This window comes from Eubalaena glacialis, chromosome 17, assembly GCF_028564815.1.
Source record: "Eubalaena glacialis isolate mEubGla1 chromosome 17, mEubGla1.1.hap2.+ XY, whole genome shotgun sequence".
NCBI classification, from domain to species: Eukaryota; Metazoa; Chordata; class Mammalia; order Artiodactyla; family Balaenidae; genus Eubalaena; species Eubalaena glacialis.
Genome location: NC_083732.1, coordinates 8,738,630 through 8,755,495, shown reverse-complemented (window position 1 = coordinate 8,755,495; position 16,866 = coordinate 8,738,630). Strand labels below are relative to the sequence as shown.

At 39.7% G+C, this 16,866-nt stretch overlaps 1 protein-coding gene and 1 long non-coding RNA gene across 3 annotated transcripts in view; one reads left to right on the top strand and one right to left on the bottom strand.

Annotated features, from left to right (window-relative positions):
• LOC133077221 (uncharacterized) overlaps positions 1 to 11,297 on the top strand; it is a 63,858-nt gene extending 52,561 nt beyond the window's left edge. For both annotated transcript variants that reach the window (XR_009697689.1, XR_009697688.1), the window contains exon 3: positions 11,260 to 11,297. This is a non-coding gene — a long non-coding RNA (uncharacterized LOC133077221). The remainder of the gene's footprint in view (positions 1 to 11,259) is intronic.
• The window catches only part of CLVS1 (clavesin 1), a 142,796-nt gene that overhangs the window by 111,176 nt on the left and 14,754 nt on the right, over positions 1 to 16,866 (bottom strand). The window lies entirely within an intron of this gene.

The following is a 16,866-nucleotide window of genomic DNA, read 5'->3' as shown; positions in this document are numbered from 1 at the left end:
AGCTCAGGGAGCTTTGTGTAGGGTGGGAACTGGCAATACATGCTGACATCAAACTCCACTGGCCAAGTCACAGAGGAGCTAAGACCTCTCCCTGCTGGGTCCAAGGCAGAGCCCTCTCCTCTCGGCAGGGCTCCGCTCTGCTCTCTTTTCTCTCTCCTCCCACCAGGCCAGTGATGCAATTAGACGGGCCCTGAGCTCCCTCTGGGTGGGGAGGAGAGCTCTTCCCCCTCTACAAGGGGCACAGTGGAGCCAGGATGAGACGTGGGTATGAGGAGGAGGGTACTAAGAAGGGGAGCCCGCTGGACGCTCCAAGGAGAGAAGAGCAGGTGCAGCCCAGTTCCCCACTGGAGCGAACAGAGAGATTTGGGGCAAACCACCACCTAGCACTGTCCCTGCAAACACCTCTCAGGAATCTGGGGTTTTCCGAGGTGGGTAGCTGAAGGTTAGAAATTCTATCGCTTTCCGCTGGAAAGCCAACTGACACATTTTCATGACTCTTTGAATCCGCCATTCTTCAGATGCTAAACATTAAAAGCCCTCCAGGAAATGGCCGTGAGTTCAGCATCCATTCAAAGAGAGGAAACAGCAGCTGTTTTCACTCAGGAGCGTTCACACCCAAGTCTTCTTAAAATGCCCTTCAAAGCCATCAATTAGATTCTGGTAGCTTTATCCCAACCTGCTGGTACAACCTTGGCTTTCGCCTCCAGCCTTAAAAGGTGGAAAATACTGCCAGACTGTCTCCCGTGTATACGTTTTTGTCTGAAACAAAATTCTAAACCCGAGGGAAAAGTTCATCTGAGTGACGCTCAAAACAAATCCGCCCGGGTTGTAATTCACAGAGACACGCAGCGCCTGGAGAGCTGGCCGCCCAACAATACCAGATGGTGGGTGCAGAATTGATGAGGGACCCTCCTGAGAGATGCTGGAGGATACAAGCATGGGTGGGAGTTCCCAGCCTGGGGGCCAGGCCTGTGATTTGGGACATGCATATTCACGAAGGCCCCAAAAGAGACCGGACAGCCAGCTGTGAACACATTGTATGTGTGGAAAATGGCCCACGGAGCACAATGAGAGCGGGGCAGCAGGCCAGAGGACCCTCCATTCATTTGTGGGTTTTAACACAGCTCTATTATCTTTAACAGCTTCACGCCTCCATCCAGTTTTAGTTCCAGCACAATTTGCAGACCCGTTTCCCTCTAAACAGAATGATGGACTTCTCAACGTGTGGAATAGAATTCATTCTGCTGTAGTGGCTAGAATGACAAACGCTAATACCATCAACAAGCCGAAGAAGAAATGTTTTCAAGAAGAAATGTTGTCTATTGTTTACTGCTAGGCCTAACTTATTCTTCTCAGTGCATTTTAAAGGTATATGTTTGTATCCACAGTACCTTTAAGAGAAGGCCATTGTCTTCAGCGCCTCTATCCTGCCTGTGATGTTTGCGCTGAGCTGACAGAACGGACACCTGGTTACAAAGCAGAACAAAGCAAAAACCAGGAACTACGAAGTGTCTTCCCATCCCGTAAACTGCCAACCTGAAAATATTCTACCCCAGAGTTTAAAAATTATTGAAACAGTTAAAAAAGAGAGATTATTCAGAAACAAAATTTCCATTTGCTTTCAACAATATGATATTGAAATTCATCCAATTAGAAATGTACCCAGCACTTCTAGAAAATTAGGAGAGTTACTATTCTTTCTTTCTCCCTCCCTCCCTCCCTCTCTCTCTCTTTCTTTCTTTCTCTTTCTTTCTTTCTCTCTCTTTCTTTCTTTCCCCTTTCTTCCTTCCTTCCTTCCTTTCTTTCTCTCTTTCTTTCTTTCTTTCTTTCCCCCTTCCCCCCTTTCTTCCTTCCTTTCTTTCCCCCTTCCCCCCATCTTCCTTCCTTCCTCTTTCTTTCTTTCTTTCTTTCGTTCTTTCTTTCTTTCCCCTTCCCCCTTTCCTTCCTTCCTTCCTTCCTTTCTTTCTTTCTTTCCTTCTTTCTTTCTTTCTTTCTTTTCCCCTTCCCCCCTTCCTTCCCCCCTTCCTTCCTTCCTCCCTCCCTTCCTTCCTTCCTTCCTAACACTTCATCAACTTGCCTGAGGTATGCTCTCCTGAATACCTGTTGCTGATGAGACACAGGCCAAATATTTGGGTTCTGGGCCCCTCAGTTAATATCCTGTGAAGGATATGTGGCCCAGTGACCTTCCTTGGACACAGGACACAGGTCATTGTTCACAGGTCTGGCTCTGGCTGGACCACAGTACCTCACCCTGGGCTGATAACTGCCCATAGGTGAACAGCCACAGACCTGTTCTTAATTGCTCAAATATAAAGATATCTTGCATCCTTAACAGAGGTCCTAGTACCTTAGAGACAATGCCTAGGGCATCTGCCTTTCTGCCTGTCCAGTTGGCTCTGTTCTCTGTGCAGTGAGGACTCTTCCTGCAGGAGAAGGCATGATGCCAAACTTAAAGCCAATGAAACACTTTAAGACTGGCTCCTGCCTCTAAATTTAGGACATGTTTTGTTTTACTACCCTCTGATTTTGAAAAAATGTATTTGTTTCCCTCTTGTTACAAGTGCTACAGCATTTTAGAAGTTACAGTGAAAGCTAGAAAGATCAAATAATAACAAAACAGAACCCTGTTACTCACAGAGGGAAATGTGAGTCTCCAGTTGGGTTAAAGCCTGGAAATTCCCAAGGATGAACAGTATGGTGAGACTTTATACTCTGAAGGGAAGCTTGAGTGGTGTCATAGCACCTGCTGGGAGCAGCTCTGGGTCTGGCTGTGGGTGTCCGACCCAGGCTGACAGCTCAGAGTGGGAAAGAGGGTCCAGCAGGTGTGGAGAAGCCCTGGCCCACCCTCTTGTTCTCCTCACTGATCCTACTCCGAGGGGCTGTACCTCTCCTTTCAGACAGCGTCCATCTGTGCCCTGACCCTTGCCTCTGACCCCTTAAACACCTCCCCCCCAAAGAGTCCCTTTATCCACCACACTTGGTGTGCCTGCTGGGTGAGTTCCCTCCAGGGAAAGGCATGCCATCCCGGGACGCTTGGATATCTGATCCCCTAAAGGCTGTACTCTGTGTTTGGAGCAAAAGAGAAAAAATCTGCTTTTGCTGCAGTCTCTTTTTCAAAAAGAATAAAGCAGAAGTTTGACACTTTTTAGAATGTGAAGTTTGATGCTGAGAGACAGCCAAAGCCTTAAATTGTAAAATAAACTCTAGATAATTTATACGTATTACCTAGGTTTTTACTACCTATTTACAAATGGACTCTTACTGTGAAGAAAACTGGCTTAACAATTTCAGTGAGGAATACAAGCGGGTGGGCCGGGGCTTCTCCACACCTGCTGGACCCTTTTTCCCACTCTGAGGTGTCAGCCTGGGTCGGACACCCACAGCCAGACCCAGAGCTGCTCCCAGAAGTTGCTGTGACACCACTCAAGCTTCCCTTCAGAGTATAAAGTCTCACCATGCATTCATCCTTGAGAATTTCCAGGCTTTAACCCAATTTGAGACTCACATTTCCGTCTGTGAGTGATAGACTTCTGTTTTGTTATTATTTGATCTCCTAAGGAGGAGAAAAATCTCTCATCAGCCGGAAAAGACTACTTTTCCTAGTCCACTTGGACATAAGCTTTGCTGCATGAAGTTCACAAAGTACATTTGCCTTTGTGATCTTTGCTGATATTTCCTTGTTCAGAGCTGATGCCCTTTTCTCCACCTGGATAGATCCTGGTCATTCGTTAAGATCCCGCGCAGCCATCGCTGTCTGCCCCTCCCCCTCCCCACACGTGAGGTGCCTTTCCTTTGCATTGCCATGGCAACCAACATGTTTATTTATCACAGACAGCACTTAACTACACTTTGTGGAATTACTTTACTCAGTTATCCCCTTCATTAGCCACTTAATTTTTCAGGGGTAGCCATCTTGCTTATTTATATTGACGATGTTGAAATTTATCCAATTTCTGTGATCCTGGAAAACAGCAAAGGTTAAACAATCTCCCCACCCTTTGTGCTCCAGGAAAAAAGGGCTGACTGCAAAGAAGCACCCTGCCCACATGACTTAGATCAGACTCACACAGATGCTCCCTCCCTTGTTGACCTGTGACAGACACAGACTCCCTAGCTCCCCATTCTTTGCCTCATAAATGATTAGCTGAACTGCTGGTCCCCACTGATCAAAGGAGCAAAATGCTTGTAACCAAATTTGGTTAAGATTCTCTCCTTTCCCTGGACCCTGAAGGTTGGTTCATCCTCACCTGGTCTCAGGATAAAACATTCTCTGATCTCCTCTCCATCTGGCCATCCTTTCATCCCACTTCCCACATCCAGATCTTTCTAGCCTTGTTTATTCCTCCCCAGAAAAGAAAACTCTTTCTGCTTAACCCGTGAGACTCTCGCAGATCTTATGTTCAGAGTGGTCTCCCTATTCCTTTTTTTTTTTTTATTAAAGTGTGTTTTTATTTTTTTTTAACTTTTTATTTTATATTGGAGTATAGTTGGTTAACAATGCTGTGATAGTTTCAGGTGCAGAGTGGTCTCCCTATTGCAATCTCCCTTATGTTCAGAGCGGTCTCCCGTCCCCTGCTACGATAGGGGGACCCAAGAGAACTCAGGATGTTTCTACACTGCACGTCATCTGTGAGCAGAAACTCCTTCTGCAGGTTCTTGCTGCCTGTCCCAGCTCCTCTTGCTACCTTCTCCCGTGGCTTCCGCGTGCTGGGCAGGGTGGCTGCATGGTGTAGATTGTGATCTGTTGGGGTTGTTTTTTTCTGTTTAAAAAATTTTTTTTAATTAAAAAGCAACTCATTGAGTTACCTTGCAGTGGGTTGTGTTTAAATCTTTTTTTAGACTGGCTTCAGCGTTGTGCAATTTAAAACAAGTAACTTAAATAACTTAAACTTATTTAAATCCTGAATTGTAAAAAAAAATTATTTCCTCCCTTTGCAATAATCTTTTTTGAGTGAAGTTTCTCTTTACCAAGTCCAGGTTTGTTTTTTATTTGACCGTATATTTATTCTCACACAGTAAGCACTTGGTAAACTTTTTAAGCTGTTGTTGCTTTTGCTAGTTTTGAAACTTAAGGTTTCTGATGAATAATTAATCCTAAAGTTTCCTTTCTATTTTATTTTTCTTGCAAGCTCCAGTTAGTCAAGTACTGTTAAGTCAGTACCTTTTCTTACCTTTGAGATCTTTACAGGACTCTGTCAAGTATCACAACTAGATGATTGGGCTTTAATTTCTAAAGGAGTTTTCCGATTATAAGTACTTCCTACTATGATGCTTTACCTATTTGTCACTGGATATGCACCTTATTAAACTTTCAAATTTTGCCGTATCTTTATTCTTGCCCTAATTCAAAGGGTATTTCAAAACTTTTTTGCTTCCTAAGCAGTGTAATAAAAAACATAATCAGTAAATGCATACAAAAATGCATGGACTAAAAAACTCTTAGGTATTTTAAATGTTAACATTGTAATATCCTTGCAGGAAAGTAAAAAGAAAATATATGAACAAAATGAAAGAAACCTGTTACAGCTTCCAGTTAAACATGGCAGACTGAGCATATGGTTTTATTTCTTCTCCACTTAAGACCTTATTCACATAAGAGTAAAAGAATTTTTTAAAAATGAGTAAACCTTGGGAACAAAGAGAACCTATGGAGAGATGATGGCAGATGAGAGATATTATCGAATTTTGGAAGCTGGGAAGCAGATGGACAAGGGGCTGCTGACGTAACAGGCCAGAGGAAGGAAGCCAGCAAGACACAAGTCGATTCTGCACCACGGACTCCTGGAAATGCTCAGGAGATAGTCTCCTCTGAAGGATGGGGCAGGTGGCTCAAACCAGGGGAGTTCTTGGAACGTGTTTAAAGGAGCAGTTAGATACTAGATCCCACTCAGCAAAAGGACAGTTTACTCTCCGGAAGTTGGAACAGAGAGGCTCCCGGATGCTATGTCCAGCTGGGGCTGGGCCACGGGCCAAGTAGGGGGTTCACTGAAAGTCTATTTCTGAGACTGCAAAATCCCTTGTCCTCCTTCCCCACACCCAGCTCCCAGAGAGCTGGTCCCACCCTCACCCTGATCAGGAGATTGGGAGGACTTCTCTCTGGGGATGCTGAACCGAGCGGGAAAAAAGACCTACAGATACTGACAGTTGGGAGTCCTCCATGGAAAAAGACAGCTGACTACCTTGTCATGCCACCATGGAGCTCACAGGGCCCTCCCATGCAGGCTGAACTTCCAAACAGGTGTTTAGTGCCTCCACTCTTAAGAATGACTTAGCCAAGGATCAAGGACAAGTAAGGAAACAAATTAACTTAGAGAAGATGAGCATATGCAAGAAGGAGGATTATAATTAATATTATTGGAGAGATGAAAATATTGCATCTGTGGGGGAAAAGAGTAAGATATTATTAACAACACAACCAAGCGTACTCTTAGCAAGGAAAGGTGTGATATCATGTGTGAAAAATGCAGAGAAGGATAAGAAAGTCGCATCAATAAAGTCTTAAAAAAATAAAATAAAACAACAAAAACAAATCTAGAAAGTGGAAGAAAAGAGTAAAAAAGTTAGAAGTTAACTCCTGTAAATCAACCATTCACGTAACATGAGTTACAAAAATAAAAATTAGAGAAAAAGGAGAAGGGGATTTAACAACAAAAAGTGATAATAAAGTAAGAAAGTTTCCCTGGACTTAAGCACATGAATTTTCAGATTGAAGGGCTCATGGAGCGTTCAACTGAGTAAATGAAAAAGACCCAGCCCCTTCCTTTACCATGAGGGGTCTTGCACACACCTGTGGATGCTACACACCTGCACCTCCATCAGTCCTTGGCCTTGGAGTGTGCACACAGTAAGAACATCTGCCTTTGCAAGGAGGACCTGAAAGGGCACTTGGGACCATCTGGGCAGGGAATTCTGGAGTCCAGGGGTTCAGAAGCCAGATTTAGGAGGGCAGAGGGGCACAGCGTCCAGGTGGGCATGTCCCTGTCCCCTTGGCTCCCTTGGCCAGGGGATCCCATGACATAGAGGGGCGAGGATGGAGGAAAGCCACAGTCTAAGGCTCATGGCCAAGGGCAAAGGGCAGTACTGGATGCACAGAACATCAAGTAATCTCTTATAAAAGCAATTACTAACCTAAGGGATAACAAAATGTTGTATAAGGAAGGAAATGTCATCGTAGTTTTTTACTGTTAAAAAACATTTAAAATATAATCATTTTTTAATGTGGTCAGCTATGAATATGATTTATATAGTTATAAAAATATAAACACTAAGTATTGATTTAGTCCCAAATTGTGTTTTCACGATTTTAAGAAGTTGAGAAGAGGGGAAAATGATGTGCAAGTTGGGGTTAAACTCTCTTAGCAGAATCACTAAACTCTCTTAGCAGAATCACTAAATAGTAACTTAAACCAAAATGATAAACAAATAGCAATTTATGCATGTCACTTGAAAATTTGCAAGTAAATACCAGAAGATACAGTCAAAATGATTGAAAACATTTGTCTCTGTACAAGGGAATTAGAGATAGAGATAATGAGAAGTAAGGAGATGCTGCCTCCTGTTCAAAGGCTATTATAATTTGGCTTTTGATAAAATCAAAATTAAATTGAAAAAGAAGATTACATTATTACTTTGATAAAATCAAAATTAAATTTAAAAAGAAGATAATTAGAAGGAAATACTGGGGGGAAATGAATGAGAAAAAATGAAGAGAAAATATAGAAACATCAAAAGGGAGGAACTCACAATTTTTTAGAATAGAATAAAAGAAAAGAAAAAGGAAAAGAATGTACAGGTCCAACTTGCAGACATAATATTGAAAATTCCATTTTAGACACAGTGCACTATTCTGCAAAGCTTTCATGGATTTGTCATTCATTTATTTTATTGCCTTAACTTATTCCTCATAATATGCCTCTGAGTTAGCAAATGTTCAGGGTAAATAGAGTTCAGGGTGAGGAGGGAGGGGAGTTAATAACCAAAGACAAATCTCTGTTACCTGAAGACTTACCTCCTGCTGAGAGACAACCACATAAGTGGGAAAACATGAAAACACAAATGAGAGACCCATAGAAATCCATCTAAGGCAGATTAGAAATGAACTCGCACGCTGGAGGACTTCTGAGGCTTCAGGGAATCTGCAGTCTGAAAGATGCTTTATGGAAGTAATGGATTTTTCTGATGAATGAAGGAAGAAAAGACAGTTCTTGCATGGAGATAAAGGAGGCGATTTGTAGAAAAGAGTAAGATTGGCCAGGACAAGGTTGAAGGGGATAACGGGCAACTTACGCTGAAGGGAAAGGACAGCCTGCCCACCTGACCCGGCTCTAACTTGCCCACGATAACCCTGACCATCCTGTGTGTCCAAGTTGACCCTCACCTTCCAATTCAAGCTCCATCTCCACATAAGCCACAAATGGGCCCTATTAGGAAAGACAATAATTTCTCTCCTCCTCACTGTTAGCTGAGGTCCTGTACCCTCATTTGGGGCACTTTTAAGATTTTCTGCCAGGTGTCCCGATCCAACTCTTCGCTGGATTAGAAGGCCACCCAGAAAGAGCGTGGCCTTTGACTCTGAATTTGAGTTAGAATTCCTGCTTCATCTACTTACTACGGCAGTGGTACTGGGCAAGTTCACAGAACTCCCGGAGCCTGTTTCCCCAACTGCAAACTGGGCATAATGAATGTGTAATTAGAAATATCTTTGGAAGAATGGAGATAATGTATGTAAAGTACCTGTCAAAGAGCAGGTGTGCAAAACACGGTAGCTGCTGTTACTATTACGGAGATTATGGTTATTTACATAAATATTCTTTTCTCAATTAAATGACACATATCTTGAGAACAGCGACTTGTCTTTTTCTCATCTTAGAATCATAGTGCCAGGCACATGGTGGATATTATTGCATCTGTGTAGATTGATCAAGATAGTGTGGGCACCGTGTGTGTTTAGAGGAGAATCCTATGCTACTAATAAAAGATGATGGTTGGAGGGAGGCCACTGAATCTAATCCTGACCCAGGAGCAGGGAAGGACACTTAGGTGTAGGTGAACTGACTATGTTGTGACACCCCTTTAAATGAGGAAGAGAAAAAAATGGGCAGAAGACCTAAATAGACATTTCTCCAGAGAAGACATACAGATGGCCAACAGGCACATGAAAAGATGCTCAACATCGCTAATTATTAGAGAAATGCAAATCAAAACTACAATGAGGTATCACCTCACACCTGTCAGAATGGCCATCATCAAAAATCTACAAACAATAAATGCTGGAGAGGGTGTGGAGAAAAGGGAACCTTCCTACACTGTTGGTGGGAATGTAAATTGGTGCAGCCTCTATGGAGAATAGTGTGGAGGTTCCTTCAAAAACTAAAAATAGAGCTACCACGTGATCCTGCAATCCCACTCTTGGGCATATATCCAGAGAAAAACATGGTTTGAAAGGATACATGCACCCCAGTGTTCATTGCAGTGCTGTTTACAACAGCCAAGACATGTAAGCAACCTAAATGTCCATCAACAGATGAATGGATAAAGAAGATGTGGTACATATACATGATGGAATATTACTCAGCCATTAAAAAAAAATAAAATGATCCCATTTGCAGCAACATGGGTGGACCGGGAGATTATCATCCTAAGTGAAGGCAGTCAGAGAAAGGCAAATATCATATGATATCACTTATATGCGGAATCTAAAAAAAATGATACAAATGAACTTATTTACAAAACAGAAACAGACCCACAGACTTAGAGAATGAACTTATGGTTACCAGGAGGGAAGCGGGGGGAGATAGATTGGAAGTTTGGGATTGACATTTACACACTGCTATATTTAAAATAGATAACCAACAAGGACCTACTGTATAGCACAGGGAACTCTGCTCAATATTCTGTAATAACCTAAAGGGGAAAAGAATTTGAAAAAGAATAGATACATGTACATGTACAACTGAACCACTTTGCTGTACACCTGAAACTAACACAACATTATTAATCAACTATGTTCCAGTATAAAATAAAAATTTTTTTTAAAATGAGGAAGAGAAAAATGCCTTCACAAGTATCTGAAAAATATTTCTTTCCAGTGTGCACATAGGAATAAAATCATACAGAAAAGTTGAAATTTTTTAAGTCATAGTTGGAATTGGAACTACAAGTTCGATGTGCTTTAATTCAGTTTAAATCTTGAGGGACAACTAAATGCAATGCTCTGAGAAAGTAGGTAATACATAGTTTTAACTTGAAAGAGATAAAATTTATATTACAAATAATTCTAAAAGTGATTGGAAATTTTCTGTTCTATCCATTAATAAGCAGAAATGTAAAACAAGGCTCAGATTTTAAACAATAGAGCATTATCATGACAACAAAAACACTAACTGTGCTGTTAGTACATGTTTATGCTCAACTTTTACCATATTTTAAATTGCCGGGATTTAAAGTTCCTTTGATTATTTCAAGATGAAATTTATTGCAATATATAGAAACAATGCTTCTTCGTCCTGCCCCACCCCCCTTTTTTTTTAACTAAAGAGAAAAAATTGGATTTATTCCTTGAAGGGCTCTCTTTGAATTTCTCATACTCTCTCCATCTAATAGTTTCCTCTACACAGACATATATGGTGGCATATATTCATGTGTGTTCTTGCCTCCAGAACAAAGAGATCGCCTTTAGCTCACTTTTTTATGATAGCCTGACTATTGTATTCATGAGAGTTGTCAAATCGAAAATCCGTTAACTGAACTGAACATGCTCTTAGGGATTTCAAGTATTAAAAGATAAAAATCAGCATTTTTCTGGCCACATTTATTATGCAGAGTGAAATCCTTCTAAATCATCGGGGAAAAAAATGCCTTTGAAAGTATCTGAATGCCAAGTCTATTTTAAAAAGAGCATCAGATTTGGAATTACTAACCTCAATTCTTCTTTCTCCTTCACTTCAACAAATATCTATTATAGCACTTATTTATGTTAGGTGATATGCTTGGTACTGCAAAGAATATAAAAATTAACAGGACCTGGCTTCTGTGATACATTATTCAATGGTCACAAAGACCTCCCATCTCAGGAGATAGCTCCATTTGTAATGTGACTGGGCTGCACCCCTCAACCAGAGATAAGAGTCTCTTTCTGTACCTCCTCAAACCAGGCTGGTCACGTGACTTACTTTGACAAATAGAATGTGGAGAAGTAACATGTAAGTTCCAGGGTCTAGGTCTCAAGAGACCTTGTAACTTTTGCCCTTTCTCTCTTAGAACCCTGTAACCACTATAGAAGCCCAAGATGAAAGACTACTTGGAGACAGAGGTCCAGCTTTCCAGCTGTCACAACTGAACCCAATTCACAGCTGACCCTACAGCTGAATGCAGGCAGGTAAGTGAACCCAGGCAAAACCAGCAAAGAACTACACAGTCAAGCCACAGGATCATGAGAAATAGTATATCGTTGTTGTTTTAAGACACATAATTTTGGTACAGTTTGCTATGCAATAATAGACAGTAGACCCAAATTGATACCGGGAAATGGAGTTGTGCTGTACCAAAAACTTAAAACACGTGGCACTGGTTTTAGTTTTGGGTTGCAGGTGAAGGCTGAAAGGCAGTGAAACTGTTGTTAGCAAAGGCTGGAAGAGCAGTGAGGAAACTGCTATTAAAGACTGGAGAAAGCCAGTTTGTGTTATGGGTGATGGAACATTTGCAAGACCGTTTTCTGGGGTAATGTAGAGCACAGAATATGTACCGAAAGAACTTGTGAATATGGCAAAAAGTTGAAAGTGTCAGTTGGCACTTTTTGGTCATGTATGATAAATTATGTCAAAGGAGAGATGAACTAAAGAAGGAACTCTTCAGTATGAAAGGCCCAGGATTTGTTGAGTTGGAAAATAAAATTATTTCGTATTCTCAGTCTCTCCCACTAGCAAACAATTCTCAGTGTAAGAAATGGCTTCAAAATAGAGACCAAATCAAGGCTGTGCCTGTTGGTCCTTTGCTAAACCTCACAAAGATTTAAAATGGCGCCCAATAAACACTTTCAGCTAGACCAAAGAGCATCAAAGAAACTCAAGGTTTTGCCACTTGGCAGCCACTCGCCTAAAGTACAGAGTGGTCTGTCTCAAGAAAAGGACAGATGCAGCAAGAAACAAGAGGAAATATTTTTAAATTTCTCATAATTTTAAAATATTAAATAAAATATTTTTAAAATTTTTGTCTGTTTCAAAAAATCCCAGTGAGTATTGCATCTATGGAACTTCAAGAAGCTGGCGTGAAGAGTGGTCACTGTAGTAGGAGAAATTGCATGGACTTTGCACAGCACTACTGATTAATAAGGAACAACAAGAGAGGAATCAACTGTAGCAACACAGGAACTATTTCCTAATACAAAGAAACACTCTAATTAGAAAACAGTGTACACTGTTTCAAGAAAAAAAATGTCAGGATGATAACTAACAAGGAGGAATTTTTCAGTATCTGAAAGGAAGAAGAGGAAGAGGAGGAGTAGGATTTTTATAAAAATCCAGAAGAAAAACATCAAATCACCCAGAAAAAACATCCACAAAAGTTTCAGGTTGTTCTCAGACTACTTAGTAGGTCAAAGTGCTAGAAATCAAGCTAGCAAACCATTACAGAACTCTGGAGAATAAAACCTCTGAGAAACAAGAGCATGTCCTCAGCTACTTCAACACGCAGAATTCTACCCATCAGGGCAGTCTTCCTGAATAAGCTGCTGGAAAATGCCAGGGCAGTGAAGCACATATAAAAACAAGTCCAGGATGGAGAAATCTTGGTAGATGGACAGGCATTGGGCAGAAAAATGAGTAAGATGCAGAGATGAATTTGAATGTGTGTTTTAAGTGGTCATAAAAGTAATTACTAAAAGCTATTTTTAAGTGAATTAAATGATCACTTGTATTTCTAAGATAATAGAAACCAAATTATGGCTTCCATAACCACAGAGTTCTGAAGGAAAACTAGGATTAGAGTGGTGGAGTATAAAAGGAAACAGTATTACATTTCTTTTCTTCCACAACAGATGGTTTTCAAAATTACTAGTTTATTACTTAATAAATTAAGAGTTGATTTAACACCGTTCCAAGATTGTCTTTCAAAAATCTAAATTGTTTTAAATTAATTTAATTAATTTTAATTAAAATTGAAAGCACAAAACTTATTTTTTTTAATTTTCGCCAGAAAATTGGCAAATAAAAATAAATGTATGTAGCAAAAAATGAACAAACCAAAAAAGCAGGTACAGAAATAGCAAAAATAAAAAGCATTAAACAGTAACACCACCCTCCACAACAATTGTAAAGTATAAGCAACACATCTAAAACAAAATAACACAGAGAAGCTTAGAACAATTTAGGTGACAAAAAGCAGAAAAGATAACTCCAAAAGAAGAGCTCTAGAGGCAGCTTTTGTCTGTATAAAATAATTAAAAAGGAAAAACAACATGTATGTTTACACACAATAGCTATAATCAATGCTGAAGATAAAATGAACAACATAGTACTTATAAGGAAGCAAAGTCATAGAGAGACTGATAAAGATACAATTATATTGAAAGAATTTGACACATTGCTCTCAATCTATGACAGAATACATAGGCAAAAATAAAGAGTAAAACTTGTTGATAAAAATTGAGAACTTGTTTACACATATTCACAGTTTTAGAATATGTGATTGTATGCTTGAGACCCAAGAAAATAAAAATTTAAATAAGGTGAATAAATATAAGGTAAATATACAAATATTTATATATTAGAAATTCTACTTAAGATGGTAGAATAGGCTGGTGCCAGAAACCAGAAACCTTCCCCCAAACAGAAATGTGAGATAAATATAATTTTAAACTGTTAATTCATAGCTGAAGTCAAAGGTAAGAAAGCAAAATCTCCACAGGTCACAAAGGAAGCAGGAGTCATCAGAGGGATGATGGATTGAAGCCTTATGGAGCAAGTGAACCAGAGCTAGCTCTTAGGGGCTGAAGTTTGAATGCTTCCATGGTGATGAGATGGAGATCAAGGCCCTGGGACTAAAACTAAAACTGTCTCCCCATATAAAATGAGGCGCTGGAAAATGAGAAATCATAGTTGTAACAGGAATAAAGAAAATTCTGCCTGCTTATCATTGGGCATGACATGGAAGGGGGCTTTCATCTAAGTCCATGGTAAGGGTAGGAGGAGACAGAGTCTCTGTTTACAGATGATATGATACTATATATATTAAAGACTCCACCAAAAACCTGTTAGAACTAATAAATGAATTCAGTAAATTTGCAGGATACAAACTCCATATGCAAAAATCAATTGCATTTCTATACACTAACAATGAACTATCAGAAAGAGAAATTAAGAAAACAATCCCATTTACAGTAGCAGCAAAAAAAACAAACAAACACAGGAATAAATTTAACTAAGGAGGTGAAATATTTGTGCACTGGAATATAAAAGATGAAAGAAATTGCAGAAGACGCAAATAAATGGAAAGATATTCTGTTCATGGATTAGAGTAATGTTTTTAAAATGTCCACACTACCAAAGCACTACCCAATCTACAGATTCAATGCAATCTCTAACAAAATTCCAATGGCATTTTTCACAGAACGAGAACAAACAATCCTACAGTTTGTAAGGAACCACAAAAGACCCGGAATAGCCAACGAAATCGTAAGTGAAAAGAACAAAACTGGAGGCATCACACTTCCTGGTTTCAAACTAATATTACAGAGCTATCATAATCAAGACAGTATGGTTTTGGCATAAAACAGACACCAGAGAGAAAAAAAGATACCTATGAAGAAACATCAGATTGACAATACACTTTTTTAAGGCAACCAAAATGCAATTAATTAATATCTTCAAAGTGTTTAGGGAAAACAATATTTAATCTAGATCCATATACCCAGTTACAATATTATTTAAGAGTAAATAATACATTACATTATTATTACAAATTATAAATTACATTTTCAAACATACAAAGGTGGCTAAGAGAGTTTACTAGCTGCAGCTACTCACTTCAGCAAGAAGGAAATAAATTCACAAAGAGGAGTCATGTGCAAGATTCAACAATGAGGGCTTCCCTGGTGGTGCAGTGGTTAAGAATCCGCCTGCTAATGCAGGGGACACGAGTTCGAGACCTGGTCCGGGAAGGTCCCACATGCCACAGGGCAACTAAGCCGGTGTGCCACAACTACTGAGACTGCACTCTAGAGCCCATGAGCCACAACTATTGAGCCCAGTTGCCACAACTACTGAAGCCCACGAGCCCTAGAGCCCGTGCTCCACAACAAGAGAAGCCACCGCAATGAGAAGCCCGCGCACCACTACGAAGAGTAGCCCCCGCTCGCCGCAACTAGAGAAAGCCCACGTGCAGCAACAAAGACCCAACGCAGCCAAAAATAAATTAAAAAATAAATTAATTAATTTTAAAAAAAAGATTCAACAATGAGCAAAGAAATTGGTAAAACACCTTGGAAAATTTGAACAGGCATTAATTGTCAAGTGATAACAACAATAACAATAACTCTGGGGTTGAATACATGGTAGGACTAAAACAATAGAAAGCAGTGATTTTAAATATGGGGAAGTTCAGAGAGAAGTTAGAGCATTCTTTTTTCTTTATTCTGGATAAGAATAGAGAGATTGACCTTGAACTTTTTAGCAAAAGCTGCTGGTAAAGCATCCATGATAAAATTTGGAGAGTAACATGTAAAATAATAGAAGTAGATAACTTCCAAACCCAAAGGGTGGAAGTGGGGAAAAGCAAGAAACAATAAAACTTGATCAGGCCAACAGAAAGCAGTGCTTTGATGACAGTATGCATAACAACACATTGCACTGTACAGCAAGGAGAGAGGAGTGCTCTCGTAGACTCCTGGGGGGAATAGAGACTGGAAACTTATTTCTGGAAAGCAATTTAACTATATATGTACAAGAGCCATATGAGTTTTCATTGCTCACTAATTCAACTTCTTGGAATTTATCCTAAGAGGGGAAAACCAAAGATGTAGAGAAATATTTATATAGAAAGATGTTCATTATGCCATTATTTATACTGGTCAGAAATTGAAAATAGCCTAATGCTCAGCATTAACTGAGTTTTAAACTATCCACTCATAATTTTGTGCTTAATACATGCTTAGTAAACTAATAAAATAACCATGATATAATTTTAACTGAAAAAAAAGATTAATAAACAAACTAGTGGTTACCAGTGGGGAGAAGGAAGGGGGGAGGGACAAGATAGGGGTAGGGGATTAAGAGATACAAACTACTATGTATAAAATAGATAAGCAAAAAAGGACACATTGTACAGCACAGGGAAATATAGCCATTATTTTGTAATAACTTTAAATGGAGTATAATCTATAAAAATATTGAATCACTATGCCATACACCCGAAACCAATATAGTATTATAAATTAACTATACTTCAATTAAAAAATTTACTGAATTGAAAAAAGCAGATCAATAAAAAAGTTGACATTTATTGAGTGTTAAGTATGGGTCAGTCATTTTTCTGAGCCTTTATTTGTATTAACTATTTTCATTCTCATTACAACTCTTTAAGGTTGATACTGTTACTATGCTCATTTTATGGGTGATTAAATTGAGACCCAGAGTGTTTAAGTGACTTGTCCAGGCTCAGGCAGCTAGTATGTGGTGGAGCTCTGACTCACACTCAGGCAGTCCAGCCACAGCTCTTGAGCTCTATATCATAGTGCTATCCTGCTATCCAGTATAAGCCCGATTGTGTGTGTGTGTGTGTGTCTATGTGTGCAAATTATACTTCAATTCTCAGTGTAAAAAGTGGTTACAGCTCAGTGGGGGGATTGTGGGTGATTTCCAATGTCCTAACACT